The sequence below is a fragment of the Podarcis cretensis genome (genome assembly GCF_951804945.1).
Source record: "Podarcis cretensis genome assembly, chromosome: 4".
Taxonomy (NCBI): Eukaryota; Metazoa; Chordata; class Lepidosauria; order Squamata; family Lacertidae; genus Podarcis; species Podarcis cretensis.
Window position 1 is genome coordinate 60,187,866 of NC_137173.1, and position 18,150 is coordinate 60,206,015.

Genomic DNA, 18,150 nt, shown 5'->3' on the forward strand with positions numbered 1-18,150 from the left:
AACCAGTGATATTTTAGGAAGCAGGCGGGGCCCATTACTTACATCATAGGAGCCTACACAACACAAAATACTGTTGCTGCATGTAGGTTTTATTTCATTAGTTTTTTATCTTATATTTTGGAAATGTACATCCAGGTTTTTTCCCTCTTTAATTTTTTGGGGGGCCCTCAAGAGAGTGGGGCGCTAAGCTATAGCTTGTTTAGTTTATACGTAAATCCAGCACTGGCTCAGACAAATGAGGGACAAGTTTCTAAAAATAAAGCCGTTCTATGGGACATTACTGGGCCTTAACTTGCACACTCTATTCTGGCACATCTTGTACACAAGAAAGCAGCAATAGGCACAAACTCATTTGCTATGACCTAGATCCACTTCCCACGAAGTCATTTGAAACTGCAGCTTCCAAGGAGGTGGATCTTTGTTGACAAAGTGCTGACCCTGCTGCATCCACTCCCCTGATGTTTACAGTAACAAATGACTGCTTTAAAAGGCAATTGTTTGTGTTAAGGCACAGGAAGCTCATTTTGTCTGACTCTGCTTCCCTTCAGCACGATATAGATTCTTCAGTCTACCAGCCTGGTTTGTGTCCAGCTTCAGAGAAGGACGCTGATGTGAGCAGCCAGCTAAGCAATGACTGCTGAAATAATATCCAGAGGATGAATCTGAAAGTCTTTTGAAACGACTTCTTAAAATATGAGGATGTTAGCTGCTTGTTACACTGAGGTCTCCTTACAACATATTTTTAAAAATGTTGGTAAAAATACATTATAATATTTAGTTTTTTATTTATTTTATTTATTACCCATGCTTTACCCCAAGGTCCCAGGGCGAGTTACAGCAGTAAAAGAAAACATTTTAAAATTCTAGATTAAAAAAACAGTTAACAGCAGGTATCAAAAATAGTCAAAGGATGGCTAAAATAAACAGTAGCTTTACTCAGAAGTAATTAATTAGCAGCCATTTCCGTGGAGCTTTCTTCTGAGAAAGAGCACATCACCCTTCACGCCTTATAGCTGGGTTTATTTTTTACTTTGCTCAGGAGAAACAAAAATACGATATGGCAAGCTCTGCAGCTGCTCAGGGTTCAAGAATAGTCACATTCATTTGGCTGCTATTTCTGCATGAAAACAAGCAGGGAAGCATGAAGATTCATTTCAAATAGCTTCCTTGACTCAAGTTCCCCATCTGGTTTAGTATCAAATGCAATACTAAGAAGAAACACGGCAAAAGCAATACTTATATATACACAACTGACTAATGTACACAGCCTTGGCTGTTTCAGGCCCTTTCATTATTTACTGCATTCTGCTTGCTGATTTAATCGTATTTCGTCCTGCCCTTGAGTCCCCATGTGGACAAATTCAGAAGGATATCAAATATGCTCTGATGGAAGTACTAGACAGTTAGTGCACCTGCATCATGAGGGTTGTATTAATTCACTGGAGAAGAACCATTCGCCTCCTGCAGATGTGCAGACCTTATATTTAGGTAAAAACAGTTTATATTTAGGTAAAAACAGTTGCCATCTCCTCAATTTATTGAAAGACAGGTTCCTTTCCTTTTGAAGGTACTTCCAGCTAATAAACTTAAGTTTGCAGAACTGATTTGATCAGCAGATTTGGCCCCCTATATTCAGAAGACATTCTTGTGAAGAGACATTTGAGGAATAGCCAGGCCACAGTACATCCTGTAAATTACACACAGGTTTTTGTGATGTTAACATTCACATAGGTTGATGAGCTAAATGAATGTTACCCTTGTGCTAACTAGAGCAGTGGGGGAATTGGCCTCAGTTGTTGCATTTCATATAATTAATATATCACTTTTCTTCCAAAGAGTTCAAGATAGTGAGTGGTTCATGAGAACAACCTAGTGAGGTAAGTTACATGAACAGCATGCTCTCCAACATATCAAAGGCAAAACCCAGGATGCCATCTTCCAGGACACTAGTGCAGTGGCTCCCAATTAGCTAGGCTGATGGAACAATCTCCTTAGTGCTGCACTGAGCACAAGCCATTGGTTTAAAACAACTGATTTTATTTTATATTTCAGTTACTTTTATGCCTTGTTTATAATGCTTGCTTTTTCATATTTTGGATTGCCTTTTGTTAACTGCTTAGAGTGGTGCTTAGCTTGAGTAAGCACCATGCAAGGGGACATGGGGGCTGGCAGGCAAGGCCCCATGCACCCCCCTGCTTTATTCCACACAAATGCTCCCAGAATAGGGTCCTAGTTCTGACCACAGCATTGTATTGGCCTTGCCACTTCATTATATGGCAGCACTAGCATAGTCCTATTCAGTTTAGGGGTTTCGATCCCATTCTAAGCATCAGTTTTCAGTTTCTGCTTTACTACAGAAGAGGCAAATGTTCCAGCAATGTTGGCAGCAGTATCCTATTCCTTCATGGTTAGGGGTGGGAGAATTGGTGGCAGCAACGTATGGTTGAGTTTCTTATTCGCCTTTGCTATCTTGACAGCAAAGATTCTTGCTGTTATGTACGGGTTCCTATTTAGTTGGGGGAACAAGGAACGGAGGCATGTGTCACACAGACATGCACAAGCGGCTAAGCTAACACCCAGAGAGTGCGGTCCATTGTCTGATGAATCGTTCGGAGTGATTTTTCCATGGCAACAAAACAGCTCTGCCAATCATTCCCTCTGCTCTGTCTCCAGAACCTTTCTATTCTGCTTCACAAGCAAAAGTTCACCCAGACCCATAGAGCCATTATGGAAACAAAACAATCCCTGTCCCTTGCATTTCCAAAGGAGAATGTAATAGAGGTGCTTTTCAAAATGTATTCTTCATGCCTTAATGAATGGCTTTCCATGCTATGGCTTAGAAAAGGGTTTTTTTTTTAATTGTTCCCCACCCACCCCCTACAAATTAGCAATTTAGAGTTGTTATTATTAGAGAACACATGTATTATGTTAGAGCAGAAGGCCCTAAATGGGACAGAGGCCAAAATGTACTGAGTAGTATAGCATACTCCGTCCCTTCCCTCTGCAAGCAAAATAAGGCAATCTCTGTTCCCAGAGGTTTTATAGCCCCGGTCTGCAATTAATTTTAAACAGGGGCTGTGTTTGGAATGGGCCAAAGGGCCAGCAACATTCGTTCCACCCACAGGTTCCACTGGTGCCAGCCAAGACACAATCAAAGGCCTCTTTAACCCACTCCTCCCCAGTCTGAATGTCAACAGGAGGAAAGGCTGGACCAAAGCCCAGACAGCTTGACACAATTCATGGTGTTGGTTTTAACCAATAAAGTCTTAGCTGTTAGGTCCCAAATACCATACTATACAGTGTACTTGCACAGACCTGCATCAGACAACCTTTTTTGTGTGCCTCCTCTGACAGTTCTCCAGAGGGTGGCAACATTCCAGTGGGCCTTTTCCTCTATGGAGTGTTTTCCCCGTGAAGGTTTTTTTTTTTAATAATAATTTTTATTGTTATACATTTTATAAATTTCCATCCAATTCTTCGTTCAATCCCGCATACAACAAATCATAGTTATTTTTTGACTTCCTTCAACGTCTCTGACAATCATCCGTAGTTATACCTTTAATACACATTCCCTTCTTTCGTATTGCCATTTTTCCTCCTTCCTCCTATTATTTCTCATAAACAATACTTATTTTCTTTTTTTACAGTGCCTCTTTAAATCCCACTAGCGTTGTATTCACACCACATATATTTTTCAGATAATCCACAATTTTCCCCCAGTCTTCGATGAACTTTTGATCTTTAGTATATCTGATTTTCCCAGTTAATTTATCCAGTTCTGCATAGTCTGTCATTTTTAGTCTCCATTCTTCTATCGTCGGTATTTCCTCTTGTTTCCACTTCTGGGCCTACAGGATTCTGGCTGCCGTTACCGCATACTGGAAAAGCTTACAGTCCTTTCTTCTGATGTCCTTTCCTACCATACCTAAAAGAAAAGCTTCGGGTTTTTTCACAAAAGTATATCTTAACATTTTTTTCAACTCATTATATATCATTTCCCAAAAACTTTTCACTTTCTTACATTCCCACCACTGATGAAAGAATGGCCCTTCCTTGTCTTTACACTTCCAACATTTGTTATCAACCTTATACATCTTTGCTAACTTTACAGGTGTCATATACCATCTATAAAACATTTTCATCACATTCTCCTTCAGTGTAATACATGCTGTAAATTTTAAATGCTCTTTCCACAGTTTTTCCCAATCTTCAAATTGAATATTGTACCCAAAATCCTTTGCCCACTGTGTCATTACCGATTTAACCTCTTCATCTTTCGTATTCCATTCCAGCAATATCTTATACATTTTTGACAGAATTTTATACTCATTATTTATAATGTCCTTTTGGAAATTTGATTCTTTTTCCACATAACCCTTTTCCTTCAGATCTTTTTTAAATATTTCATTTACTTGGTAGTGGTGCAACCAGTCATAAACTAAATCTTTAACTTGTTCATATGGCTTCAATTTCCATTTTCCTCCCTCATTAGCTATCAGTTCCCCATAGGTGGCCCATTTGTTTCTCATGTTAGTCTTCTTCACACTTATTACCTCTAACGGGGACAGCCAGTGTGGAACTTTTGGTTCCAGTATATTTTTGTATCTCTCCCAAACCTCTATTAATGGACCCCTGAAGATGTGGTTTCCAAATCCTTTATGAACCCTCTTTTTGTCACACCAAAAGTACGCGTGCCACCCAAATCTGTTATCAAATCCTTCAAGATCTAATAATTCATTATTTTCTAACTTTATCCATTCTTTTAACCAACATAGACAGGCTGCTTCATAATACAGTCTCATATCTGGCAGGGCGAAGCCTCCTCTTTCTTTTACATCCGTCAGTAATTTAAATTTTATTCTAGGCTTCTTCCCCTGCCAGATATACCTTGAAATCACTTTTTGCCATTCTTTGAAAATTCCTATACCCTTTAGTATGGGTATGGTCTGAAATAAGAATAACATCTTTGGTAGCACCGTCATTTTTATCGTAGAAATTCTTCCCCAAAATGATAATTTCATTGGCTTCCGGTTTCCGTCGCGAGCAGAAAGGGAGTGCGGAAAAACTCCGGAGGAGTTTTCCGAATAATGCAGTGATCAGGGGGGGGTCGCAAGGGCACTGCGCCCTCCCAGAAAGCTCAAGAGGGGAATCTCTTGAGGGAAAGAGCCCCAGCCGTGTGGATGCGGAACGCCGCTTTTCGGGTTTTTTTTGTTTAAGAGCCCGGAGTGACGAAACCGCTAGCATCAAAGGGGAAACAACGATCCTGCATTACGATGCCTCAGGCTCCCCCTGAAGAAGGCGACGGACCTCCAAAACCATAAGTGCGGAACCCTTAGTGTGAGTAGCTGCTTCTTACTTCAAAAACTTTGAAAATACACTAAGAGAACGTCAGATGTTAGAAGATTCAACTTTGGGAGTTTATCTCGATCAGAGGCTTAAAATGGCGCTGGCTATTAAGTAGCAAGGAGGTGGTAGGAAGTCTTTTTTCCGCTTGACTGTGTGAGCTATAAAGCCATTAGGCAATTAACTTGTGAGCTATAAAGCCATAAAGCCATAAAGTAATTATCTTGGACCTTTTGAGTTACAAAGCAAATATTTTGGACGTCTAGAGTAACGAACATAAAAAAAAATTAAAAAGCCTGAAATATCTCACAGCCACGGACTTCTATTCAAAGGAGCTGCCAAGATTTAAAAAAAACAGTCTGACATCGAGCCTCTTCAAGACGGGACCTTTGCAGGTTTAAACAGAGAAAAAGATCTGTTTATACGAACTGCCTGTAAAAGTATTTGGGAGAAGGACCTGAAAGAAAGATATGAAAGTCCTGAAAGAACTGGCTGGGAACATGGTCCAAGTATAAAAGAACTGTAATGGAAAAAGCCTTTAATTTGTGAACATCTGAGGACACGGAAGAGAGGCGCTTTTAAGATTCTTTAAAGACTCTTACTGCTAAGATAAAACTTTAAGAAACAAAAGTATAATCACTCGCTGTATAAAATCCTCTTATTTACTACATATATTATTTAGTGTTCCTTTCTCCCTCCCCTTTCTCCCTCCCCTTTGTGCTTCCCAGTCACCCCTCCTTATCTCTCCACCCTCTGCTTCCCCCCCTCGTTTTTTCTTTAGAATATTTATCCTCCTTGCCTTTCTTCCTTCTCCCTCCCCTCTCTCCCCTCTAATGTAAAAATTTAACTCAACTAAAAACATATTTAATTCATTCTTACACTCATTTTTTACATTTTGGCTATGGAAGGATTCTGAACTATCTGAACCATCTGAACAACATTTGAACTGGTCGCCTTGTAAGTTGCCAGATAAAACCTCCACGTTAGAAGATAAGAAACTGTGGATAGAAAGTTATTGGAATTTGGACACAGAGTCTCCAGAGTGCAAAAACCCAACATAACCTCTGGAAATTGGATTAAGCCAATCAAGTGGCTGAAAGTTCTGGAACATAGAAAGACTATTCAATTCCCCCTGGATTACAAAAGAAGGACACTATATTTGATCTTTGCCTACATCCTTCTAATTTTGGCTAACCCTCTCAGTCTTTAAAACAACTATACTAACATACTAACTAAACTTTGAGTATTTAACAACAAAAGGTTTTTGAAAACGTAAGTGAAGTGAATAGTGGAAATAGGTATACTGAATTAAGAAAACGAAAGGTTTTGAAAGGAGGGAAACAAAAAAGAGGTTCAAAAAACAAAAAACAAAAAAACAAAAGATAAAATTATAAAAAGGAAAAAAGGAAAAATAAAATAAATAAGACTGTGAGCCCCTTTGGGGAGAGAGAAACAACCCATAGGATGTCGGGGAAAGATACAAAAAAAACCGGAGGTACCCCGGTGGAAAGGAAGGTATCCCGGCATGAGGAGGTCAAAGATTTAGACATTCTATGGTTAAAAATCAAAGAAGAATTCAAGCAAAGGGAAGTACACATGGAAAACAAATTAGGAGAACTGCAGGAGCAAATAGATAACAAAATAGAAAGTGTTGTAGGGGAACTGACGAAAAAGATACAAGATCTCACAGTCAAATCAAAAATATTTGAAGAATCAAATAAAAGAACACAGAAAGATTTGAGGGACCAAAAGAAAGAAACTGAGAGGTTAAAGGATGAAATAAAAAGTTTAAATAAAACACAAGATCAACTGTGGGACAATCTAGCTATGACAGAACTGCGCCAAAAATATCTTAATTTAAAATTCAGAGGGATAGTAGAAGAAGCAAATGAAAATATAAGGGAAAGAATAGTCAAAGAACTTGCAAAATGGTTACAGATGGAAGAAGAGCGAGTAGCATATACTATAGAGAATGCCTTCAGAATAAGAGGGAAACCACAACAAAACAAATCAAAAAAAACCCCTGGAGATTGCTTGGTAATTTTTAATACCATTGAAATGAAGAATACAATATTAAAAACGAGCTTTAAAAGAAAGTTAGTGATTGGAGACCGTCCAATCATTATTTTCAAAGAAATTCCAGTTAGGATTCTCCGCAAAAGGGAAGGATATACTCAGCTGACAAGTGTGTTGAAAAGAAATGCAATCCAATATAAATGGGAATTCCCAGAAGGGGTTTCTTTCTATTACAAGAATAAAAAATTCAAGTTGACAGATACACTTGAAGCAGAAAAGTTCCTGAGAAGATACGAAAAAGATTTGGGTAGAGAGGAGGCAAGACAGCAAGGAGGTGACCTGGTTGTGGGGGGGGCAGGGGGGGACGGAGCCGGGGGTGGGGGTGGGGGGTCAGAGGAGGAAACGGAGGATTCAAAGTCGGAGGAAGAAGAAGAAGGAGAAGGCAGAAAATCTAAAAGAAGGAATAATACCAGATTATAAAGTAGAAATAAGGATAAAGTGAACCTAGCAATAACCCAAAATGTCTCTTAAGTTTTTTTCGTGGAATGTGAACGGCTTTAACGATAAGCCCAAGAGAAATAAATTTGAAAAGATTATAAAGAAAAAAAACATTGATGTCATTTGTTGCCAAGAAACCCATGTTGCTAAAAAACACAAGCATATTCTAATAAATAAAAGGTTGGGAATAGAATTCATTAATTCAGATTCTAAGAAAAAGAGAGGAGTAGTAATTTATGCGAAAGAGAAATTAGAACCCAAACAAATATGCAAAGATGAGGAAGGAAGAATCTTAGGAATCCAAATTAATTACCAGGGAGAGAGAATAAATGTGGTAACAGTCTATGCCCCAAACTCAAATAGAATGGAGTTTTTTAAAAAATTGGAACAACTTTTATTAGATTTAGATAACAACAAACTAGTCCTACTTGGAGATTTAAACGCGGTGCCGACACCAGAATTAGATAGAAACACAAGGAAAAAAAATTTAAACCAAGGGAAATTACCAAAATCGTTTAATGATTTGGAAGAAAATCTGGACTTAATAGATATATGGAGATATAGAAACCCCACAGCGAAACAATTTACCCACTTCTCTGAACCACACCAGAGTTGGAGCAGACTGGATCAAATATGGATTTCGAGAGAATTAGTAATAAGAACGGAGAGATGTGAAATTTTACCCAGAACTTTATCGGATCACAGCCCAATAACATTACAATTAAAATGGAAGACCCAAGGTCTGTACAGATGGAGAATGAATGACTACCTATTTGAAAAAGAAGAAGTGATCGAAAAAGCAAAAACCACTATAAAAGATTATTTTGCTTTAAATATTAACAAAGAGACTGGAATAGATATAGTATGGGATGCCAGTAAGGCAGTGTTAAGAGGTCTTCTGATACAACAAAACTCCCAAAGAAAAAAGGCTAAGGAAAGAAAAAAAGAAGAATTAATCCTTCAACTGAAAGAATGTGAAAAAAATATGATAAAAAATCCAAAAGATGATTGCCATAAGCAACAATATAAAATGCTCCAAACACAATATTCAACATTAATAAGCCAAGAGGTTGAATGGGGAATAAAGTTAATGAAACAAAAGTTCTTCGAATCAGCAAATAAAATTGGAAAATTTCTGGCGTGGCAACTGAGGAAAAGAAGAAAATGTAGCATCATAAACAAAATAAAAGTAGATGACCAAGTTCTGGAAGATCCTAAAATAATAAAAAACCACTTCCTTAAATTTTATATGAACTTATACAAAAGAGAAAAAGAAGATTTAACGAACATTATAAAATACCTAGAAGAAAATAGTCCAAAAAAAATAACAGAAGAAGAAAGAACCGCCTTAAACAGACCCATAAAAATAGAGGAAATTCGAGAAGCGATCAAGAGGATGAAATTAGGAAAAGCCCCAGGACCAGATGGTTTATCAGCTAAATATTACAAGGTCCTAGAGGAATATATAACACCAGTACTATGTGATGTTATGAATGAGATATTAAGAGGAGGAAAAATGCCAACATCCTGGAAAGAAGCCTACATTACCTTGATCCCAAAACCAGATTCAGATAAACTTAATATTAAGAATTACAGACCGATTTCACTACTGAACAATGATTATAAAATCTTTGCAGATATAATGGCACATAGACTTAAAAAATGTTTAATTAGCCTTATACACAGTGATCAGGCCGGCTTCCTTCCTAATAGACAAATAAAAGACAACATCAGACATACAATAGACATTATTGAATATCTAGAATGTCATAACGAAATCCCTGCCGCTTTAATGTTCGTTGACGCCGAGAAGGCTTTCGATAATGTCTCCTGGGGTTTTCTAATAAAATGTCTGGAAAAAACAGGGATAGAGGGCACATTCCTAGAAGGAGTTAGAGCAATATACACACAACAAAGAGCCAGATTAATTATAAATAACAACCTGACAGAACAGTTTGAAATAGCAAAAGGTACTCGACAGGGGTGCCCTCTATCACCGCTGCTGTTTATCATAGTCTTAGAGACAATTACAAATAAGATAAGGAAAACCCCAGAGATCCGTGGTATAAAAATCGGCGCGAATGAACATAAATTGAAAACATATGCAGATGACCTTATGTTGTCATTGGAAGAACCAAAGGAGAGCATCGGCAAAGTCATAAAATTACTAGAAGAATTTGGAAAACTATCGGGATTTAAATTGAACAAAGAAAAAACCAAAATAATGACTAAAAATATGAAAGAAGACATCATAAATGAGCTTGAAAGACAAACTGGAATTAAAATAACCAAAAAAGTAAAATATCTTGGAATTTGGATAACTATGAAAAATATAAATTTGATGGAAAATAATTATAAAAAAACATGGAAAGAGATAATGAAGGACTTGGATATATGGAACAGATTACACCTCTCGTGGTTGGGCAGAATGGCGGCAATCAAAATGAGTTTATTACCCAAATTACTCTTCTTATTCCAGAACATTCCAATAATTAGGGGAATTGCAATTTTTAAAGAATGGCAGAGACTACTTTCCAAATTTATTTGGCAGGGAAAAAGACCCAGAATTAAATTTAAATTGCTTACAGACCAAAGAGATAGGGGGGGTCCTGCGGTCCCAAATCTGAGGTTATATTATGAGGCCGCATGTCTTTGTTGGGTAAAAGACTGGATCGTCATAAAAAATAGAGAGATGTTAGATCTAGAGGGGTTTAATTTAAGATTCGGTTGGCACGCTTATCTATGGCGAGATAAGGGAAGGGTTCATAAAGGTTTTTCTAATCATATTTTCAGAGGGCCACTATTGGAAGTCTGGGAAAGGAATAAAAAATTGCTGGAGCAGAAGACACCCTGGTGGCTATCACCAATTGATATTTTAACAATTAAAAAATTAAACATTGAGGGGGAACGATGGACGTATGAGGACTTATTAACCAAAACAGAATCCGGGTGGAGGATTAGACCATACGAAGAAATAAAAAATAAGTTGACTGGTTGGATTCAATATCATCAAATAAATTCTATGTGGACGGAAGATAAAAAGATTGGAATAAATGAGAAAAAATCTAGATTCCAGATTGAAATAATAGAAAGTAAAACAAAATTACTATCAAAAATGTATAACCAGTTGCTTGAGTGGGACACCAAGGATGAGGAAGTAAAGGAGGTGATGGTGAGATGGGCGGTAGATCTAGGGTATAATATAGAGTTTGATAAATGGAAGGCTTTATGGTGTAAAGATATGAACTTTTCAGCATGCACGACACTTAAGGAAAATATGTACAAGATGATGTACAGATGGTACATAACGCCGATAAAATTGCATAAAATTTATAGAACAGGTGACAAATTGTGTTGGAAATGTAAGAGTAAAGAGGGCGAATTTATTCACATGTGGTGGACGTGCGAGATTCTCAAAAAATTCTGGGAATCTATCTATAATGAATTAAAAAAAATTTTCAAATATACGTTTGTTAAAAAACCTGAAACCTTCCTGCTGGGGATAATTGGCAAAGATATTAAAGAAGAAGATAGAACCCTTCTTCAATACGCAACAGCGGCCGCTAGAACCCTCATAGCACAGTACTGGAAAACAGCAAAAACCCCAACATTAAAGGAGTGGCAATTTAAATTAATGGATTACTTAGAATTGGCAAAATTGACTCAGAAAATAAGAAATCAAAAAAGTACAAAATTTAGTAATGAATGGGATAAATTTAGAATATATATGGAAATAGAGACAAGGGGAAAATCAAAATGTTAATCAGAAATATAGATGTATTTAAAAAAAAAAAAAATCACAGTAGGCATGAGATAACGCTTACTACGTTATAAATTTTATTTTGGAATAGATACAGCAGAAAGATAATTAAGATAACATTATCCGAAATCGAGATAAAGGGAAGTCGATCAATGTTGTTGTAAAATTAATGTTGTGTTGTTTAAGTTGTAAAATTAATGTTGTGTTGTTAAAGTTGTGTTGTTTATGTTGTACGTATTTTATGTTTTTTTTCTTTTCTTTTTTTCTTTTCTTTTTATGTTTATTTCATTTACTTTTGTCTGTTGTATGTCTGTGAAATATAGTTATGCAAAACTTAATAAAAATATTAAAAAAAAACAAAAAAAAAAACAAAATGATAATTTCATTCTGGCCCACACCTCCAGATCCTTCTTTATTCCCTTCCAAACCGGGATATAATTATTTTGGTATAAATCAATATTCTTGGCTGTTACCCAAATTCCCAAATATTTAACCTTTTTCACCACCTCTATCTCTGTTCGTTGTTGCATTAATTCGATCATATTTTGATCCATATTTTTTACAATCATTTTTGTCTTTCTTTTGTTCAATCTGAATCCTGCCACCGTACCAAATTTGTCCATCTCATCCAGTACCTCCTCTATACTTTCTGTTGGTTCTTCCATAGTCAGTACCAAATCGTCGGCAAAGGCTTTAACTTTATACTCATTTTGACCTACTGTTCCCCCCTTTATTTGCTTGTTTTGTCTAATTGCATTTAAAAAGACTTCCAGAACCGTTATAAATAACAATGGCGATAGTGGACAACCTTGTCTTGTTCCTTTAGATATTTTTATGTCTTCAGTGATAACATTGTTCACTATTAATTTTGCTCTCTGTTCTGTATAGATTGCCTTTATGCCATTGAAAAACTCTTGACCAACCTCCATATGTTCTAAATTCTTCAACATAAATTCCCAAATTATGTTGTCAAAGGCCTTTTCTGCATCCACAAACATTAGAGTCGCTGGTTTACCACACCTATCAGACAGATATTCTATGACATTAATTATAATTCTTATGTTATCTCTCAGTTGTCTGCCTGGTAGGAAACCTGCTTGGTCTTTGTGAATAATCTTTATTAATATCTTTTTCAATCTCTTCGCTAGGATTCCTGCAAAGATCTTATAATCTATATTCAGAAGTGAGATAGGCCTATAATTTTTGACTTGTGTTAAATCAGAGTCTTGTTTTGGGATTAATGTTATATATGCTTCTTTCCACGTTTCTGGAATGTCTCTTTCTTTTAAGATATTGTTCATAACGACGGTCAATGGGGTCGTCAGCACCTCTTTCATTTCTTTATAATAACTAGATGTGAACCCGTCCGGTCCTGGGGCTTTCCCTCTTTTCAATTCCTTTATCGCTTCTTTTACTTCTTCGTTTTCCCCGTGAAGGTTTGCCTGGAGCCGACAGTGACACCTTTTCTCTGCCAGCCAAAGATATTTATTTCCTCCCAGGCATCTGATTGTTGATTTTCTTCTTCTTCTTCTTTGCAGCAGTTAGGGGTATTTACTTTGCTTTGCTTTTCTCCTTTGGGGCTGTTTGAAACCATGCTATGGAACGGAGGTGTTGCTTTTATGGTTCAATTCCCTTGCATTGTCCTTTGTTTTAAATTGTTTGGATTACATAATTTTTTATTAGTAGGTTGCTTTGAAATGCTTGTGTAAAGTGGCTATTAAATTTCATTAATAATAACGAACGCTTCATACCTGGAAGAGAGAGGTTCAAAGAGACCTTAGGTCATGTAGGAGAAAGGTTGAGGTTGCCTCTGGACTGTTATTATTTTGTGGGATGGATTCAAGTGCATACGATAAATGCAGGTTTGCACAATGAACGTTGGTTAAAGCATTCTGGCACTTAAAGAAAAGAACGGACTTTGCAGTTAGGAAAGTGATGGGGAAATGCACTAAAAATTGTGGGATCACTTAACTTCTGCATAATTTATCACATCACATAACTTATGACTTAACTTATAACTTACGACATGGCATAACTTCTGCATAAGCTTTGTGCATGCAAAACAGAATGGATGCTAAATAAAATTGGAGAAGCCCTGAGTTCCATAATGAAGGGTCATTGGAACAAATGTCCTTCCAGCAACTAAATTCTGGGAAAACTGTTCATGAAGCATGGACATTCAACCCAAGCCAAAGCTGAAGGAACACATTTTCTGGAGGCTTCATTCATCACAGTGTCATTTTCTTATGTGTAAATCAGCTGTCATCAGTTATGGAGATCTATGTCTATTTGGGAAGCAGGCCAGGTTGAAATTATGCCTATGCTCTAAGTTAAGAAAGAAATTGCTTATATATCTCCAACAAAGCCTAATATTGATTACTGAACATTATAATCTGCCAGCAGTTTGGTGACCTGTGGCAATGTAAATGTATTGATGCTTGTCATTAGGAAACCACTATTGCTGGAAGGTATCAATGAAAGAGGAGGAAACCATGAATGGATGTGCTTGCTGAACTGGTACTCTTAGGACACTTCCAGGTGAAGGTGAGTGGCTCACTGCTTGATCAGAGAGGGAAGGAGCTCTTTTTTATTATAGTAACACTACCAACACCCAGAGCCAAGTTTTACACAAGCTACTAGGTGCTGTGGAAGGCCAGTTCCCCCTCGTCCATAGTGCATACCTACTAATTTCTTTTTGTCCTCCTGTCATGTCTGGCCAAACAAATTGTGTAGGTTTGTGAAGCACTATTAAAACCAGAATACTTATTTGACAAAGGAGACAAGAGAGCAGGGTAACACACCACCATATGTACACCATATGTGCATCATATCCCTCTCAGTACTCTGGGGGATCCTTCTTCAAGTGATCCCCTCTCTCTTTTCCTGAATACAAGGTAAGTCCAGCACAGGGAAGAAGCAAACCTGGGTCCAAGGAAACACTGCTAAGGAAGGAATCAAGATCAGAATAAGCACAGGTGCACCAACAAGAGCAATAGACAGCTTGTTGTGTAGGCAGAGGCTAAGGGAGGCCCTCACAGCTTGTAACCCTGAGAAATGAATACTGCCCACCTGCCACATGTTGTGCGCTGACAGGATCGTGTCCTGGTTGTAGAACTCTGACCAGTTTATTATTATGGACTGGAAAAAGTCTCTAGCATTTTATTTTTCTTTCCAGTCCTTTTCAGTTTCTGTCAAGTCTTATTTCAACAATGAAGAGGCTGCTTTGTTAGCTGGAAAAGCGGGTGCATATCTATAGCTTGTTTATATCTATGTATTGTTGCACAAAACCATCCCTGTTTATGCAAACCTAGGCTGGCAGGTGGCCAAAACAGGAAGTTTATTAAACTGAAACAACCCAGATAAGATGGCTGTATTTTTGTTCAAAGGGCAATCTGAGTGAAGATATTCAACCTGTTCTGGATGAGATTCTTTTCCTCTGAATTAGTAAGCTGATGGCTTGGGGTACTCCTTGATCTGCTGTTTTTTTCTGGACATGCAGGTTACATTATTGGAGACAGTGTGCCTCTGAAGACCACTTGCCGGGAAACCACACTGTGCTTATGTCCTGCTTCCTATACTTTGATGCTGGACCAAATAGGCCTTTTGGTCTGATCCAACAGGACCCTTCTGAATGTTCTTGTGATGAGCACCTTTTAGCAGCTTTCCTGGAGGAAATGGATGTAGCATCAGTTATCCATGCTCTGGTCACTTTCTGACTAGGTTTCTAACGTGTTTTCTACTTGGGGCTGCCCTAAATAAAAGCAAATGAAAAAGAAATCCAGAGGTTTCAGTAGGTGCAAACTTCTGCTGCCAAGTTCTTTTCTGGCACTGGAGCAACTGAAGATCTAACTCTGAACTTATTCCATCTGCAGAGGTTATCAATTTGTTTCTGAGATTCATATCAAATGCTAGTGCTGACTTTTAAAGATTTGAATGACTTAGGAACAAATTAACTCTGAAACTGACTACCCCCTTAAGAACCTAATGGCCTTGGTCATTGTCGTTTGCTATTTAATTTCAGCCAACTTTTGGTGTAGGAGCTGCTGTTTTTAAACTTTTAATGCTATGTGCTTTAGTTTTCATTTTTGTTACTGCTGTAACTGCTGCTTTTTGGTTGTCATTATTGTACATTGTTTTTAACTTTGTTTTAATTTTAGGGCCACAGTCATGGCTTCATCTTAAGGGAGAGTTGGCTGAATCTCATCCCGCCATTATAATGAGAAATTAGGGAGGGAATAGGTTCTAGCGTTATACTTAGGAAAATGTTTCAGCAACCTGATATTAAATTTGGCAGTGGATGATGGGTAAATAATAATAATAATAATTTTATTATTTATACCCCGCCCATCCCCAGCCACTCTGGGCAGCTTCCAAAAAAATATTAAAATACTGTTTCACTGTAACTTTGAGCGTTGTCTGTTACAAATTTGGGGTAGAAAGATTAAGCAGTGACTTGTTACGCACAAGTTAAATCTTTGATTAGAGACTTCAGTAAGTTGACAGGTCATGCATTTTTGTTTTTCATAGACAAAGGTGGGGTAGGGATGGGGTTCCAGAAAGATTTCTCCATTTGTACTGTGTCTTTTTTGTGTTAGTTCAAGGGGAACATATAGTATGAGCTTTTATCCATGAGTTGTGTAACATGTTTCTAGTTTTTATTTCTATTTTTTGTAGCCAGTGTTATTCAGTGGGAGTTCATAAGCGTGTTCCACACATGTGCTCAGTGCAAGCCTGTTGTGGGAGAAGGTTAAAAGGGTGAAGGCTGAATATTCATATGGTATGATATCGTATTGTGTGGTTAGTTCCAGCTTCACTACTTGGTGCATCTTGGAACTTGATGGCCCTTCGTTCTCTGGAATGAACACATGAAGTCTGTGTAACTGAAGCTACCATTCCACATTGTGCATGTATAACCCTAGGTTTTGGGGTCCCCCTAGCAACTTATAACTCTTAAAGGATTTTGCAGAAGCAAGAGGAAAATGCAACTGCAATGTAATTAACACTGTAACAACTTGTTTCCCCCCTTGGAGAATTATATCATTAGTTGCTTCAATTGTGCATGAAATATAAATTACATTGCTAGAGGCATCACGTCTGAAGAGACACAATCCTAAGTGACGTGCCTTGCCACTGCACATTATGCTCCCTGGTCTAAATTAGCAAAAGGTCAGTTGCACAAAGGATGTGGATATACCTTCTTATACAAAGGCTAGGTTGTTCATCTTCTTTCTTGCCTCCAGTATATTTTATTGGGGAAACAATGCGAAGAGGCATTATATGGCCTAGCTATAGCAACAGACAGAGTTCTGATAAGCATTGGCTTCATCGTATCAAATTCAAGTTTCTAAATTTGTCTCTTTGTAATTGCACAGTGCCAGAACGTTGAATTTGATTTTCCTTTGCTTTGTCTGAGCGCAGCAAATGTCCGGGTGAGCAGAGTCATCGCCACCATCTCTATGCATGCTGAGCATATAGTTTTGTGTGCATACTGATCCCCAAGTGGTCAGCCCTACTCTTCGACTGCATACTAATGTATAATTTGTTTTGTCTATAAACACAACACAAATATTCTGCAATGTGGTGGTCAGTTAAAAGGGAAGCCAAACATTCTGTTCTGGGCACCACGTTTTTCACATGCAGTGAATTTAGCACTGTTTCTCATGCTGCTGCAGACCACTAAACTTTAAAGATTGTGTTTGTTGACTTATGAGGGACTGGCGGACGGATGTTTTATTGCAGATATTAATAATGTGCAGCATAAAGCAACTGGATGCATAACAACAGGCTCCTTTTGGAATAAAACATTGCCCAGACCCATTAGATATTATTCAAACTTTACTTGCAGAACTTTCTTCAGAATATAACAAAAGTAATCAAAAATACACCCAAACAGTTCCATACAATATTTTGTGCATGTCCAGAACAGGCTTAGCAACTAATAAGAAATGAAAGATAATTCCAAACAGACCTAGAAGCAAAGGTCTCTCTCTTCCTATGGTCTCCATTAGCCTGGAACTGTTTTCCCTACCTTCAGGAGCCCCATTTTCATACCCCCTTTGTTCTTTCTGTGGTCATCAGAGAAAGACTAACTCGCACAAAATGGAGTCCCACATCTTAACATATGCATATCTCTTTCATAGGATCTAAGGCAGGCACGTGACAGAGCAGAGAACAACAACAGTTGTTGTTCAGCCCACCCAGATGCCTAGAGAGCTCTTATTGCTCTTCTTTAGCTTCAATGGAATCTTCCAGTTAAACCCTTTCAGCAATACATACAGGCATTCACCATTTCAGTGTGAATTAAACAATTATACTTAACATGTTTGTTATGGCAGCAATAGGTAGCATTTGATGACTTCTTTATTCTTTCCAGTTTTCTAAGCATCTTGACCTTCAGAGCAAGGAGCAGGCAGAGAACCAAGGAGGGAAAGAACTTGGCTTCCTAGCATTCAGTTTCTGGGTTCGTATGGATTTGCATCTGGGTTTGTACTTACCAGTGCAAATAACCTATACTTCCTCAACCTGGTACCCTG

The 18,150-nt window shown here is 37.7% G+C and overlaps 1 long non-coding RNA gene across 1 annotated transcript; it reads left to right on the forward strand.

Annotated features, from left to right (window-relative positions):
• Positions 1-556: 556 nt before the first annotated feature.
• On the forward strand, positions 557-15,903 carry LOC307215361. Its single transcript, XR_013838484.1, has 4 exons — positions 557-750; positions 1,837-1,877; positions 14,066-14,161; positions 15,117-15,903. It is a non-coding gene; the product is annotated as an uncharacterized lncRNA (long non-coding RNA).
• The last annotated feature ends 2,247 nt before the right edge of the window (positions 15,904-18,150 follow it).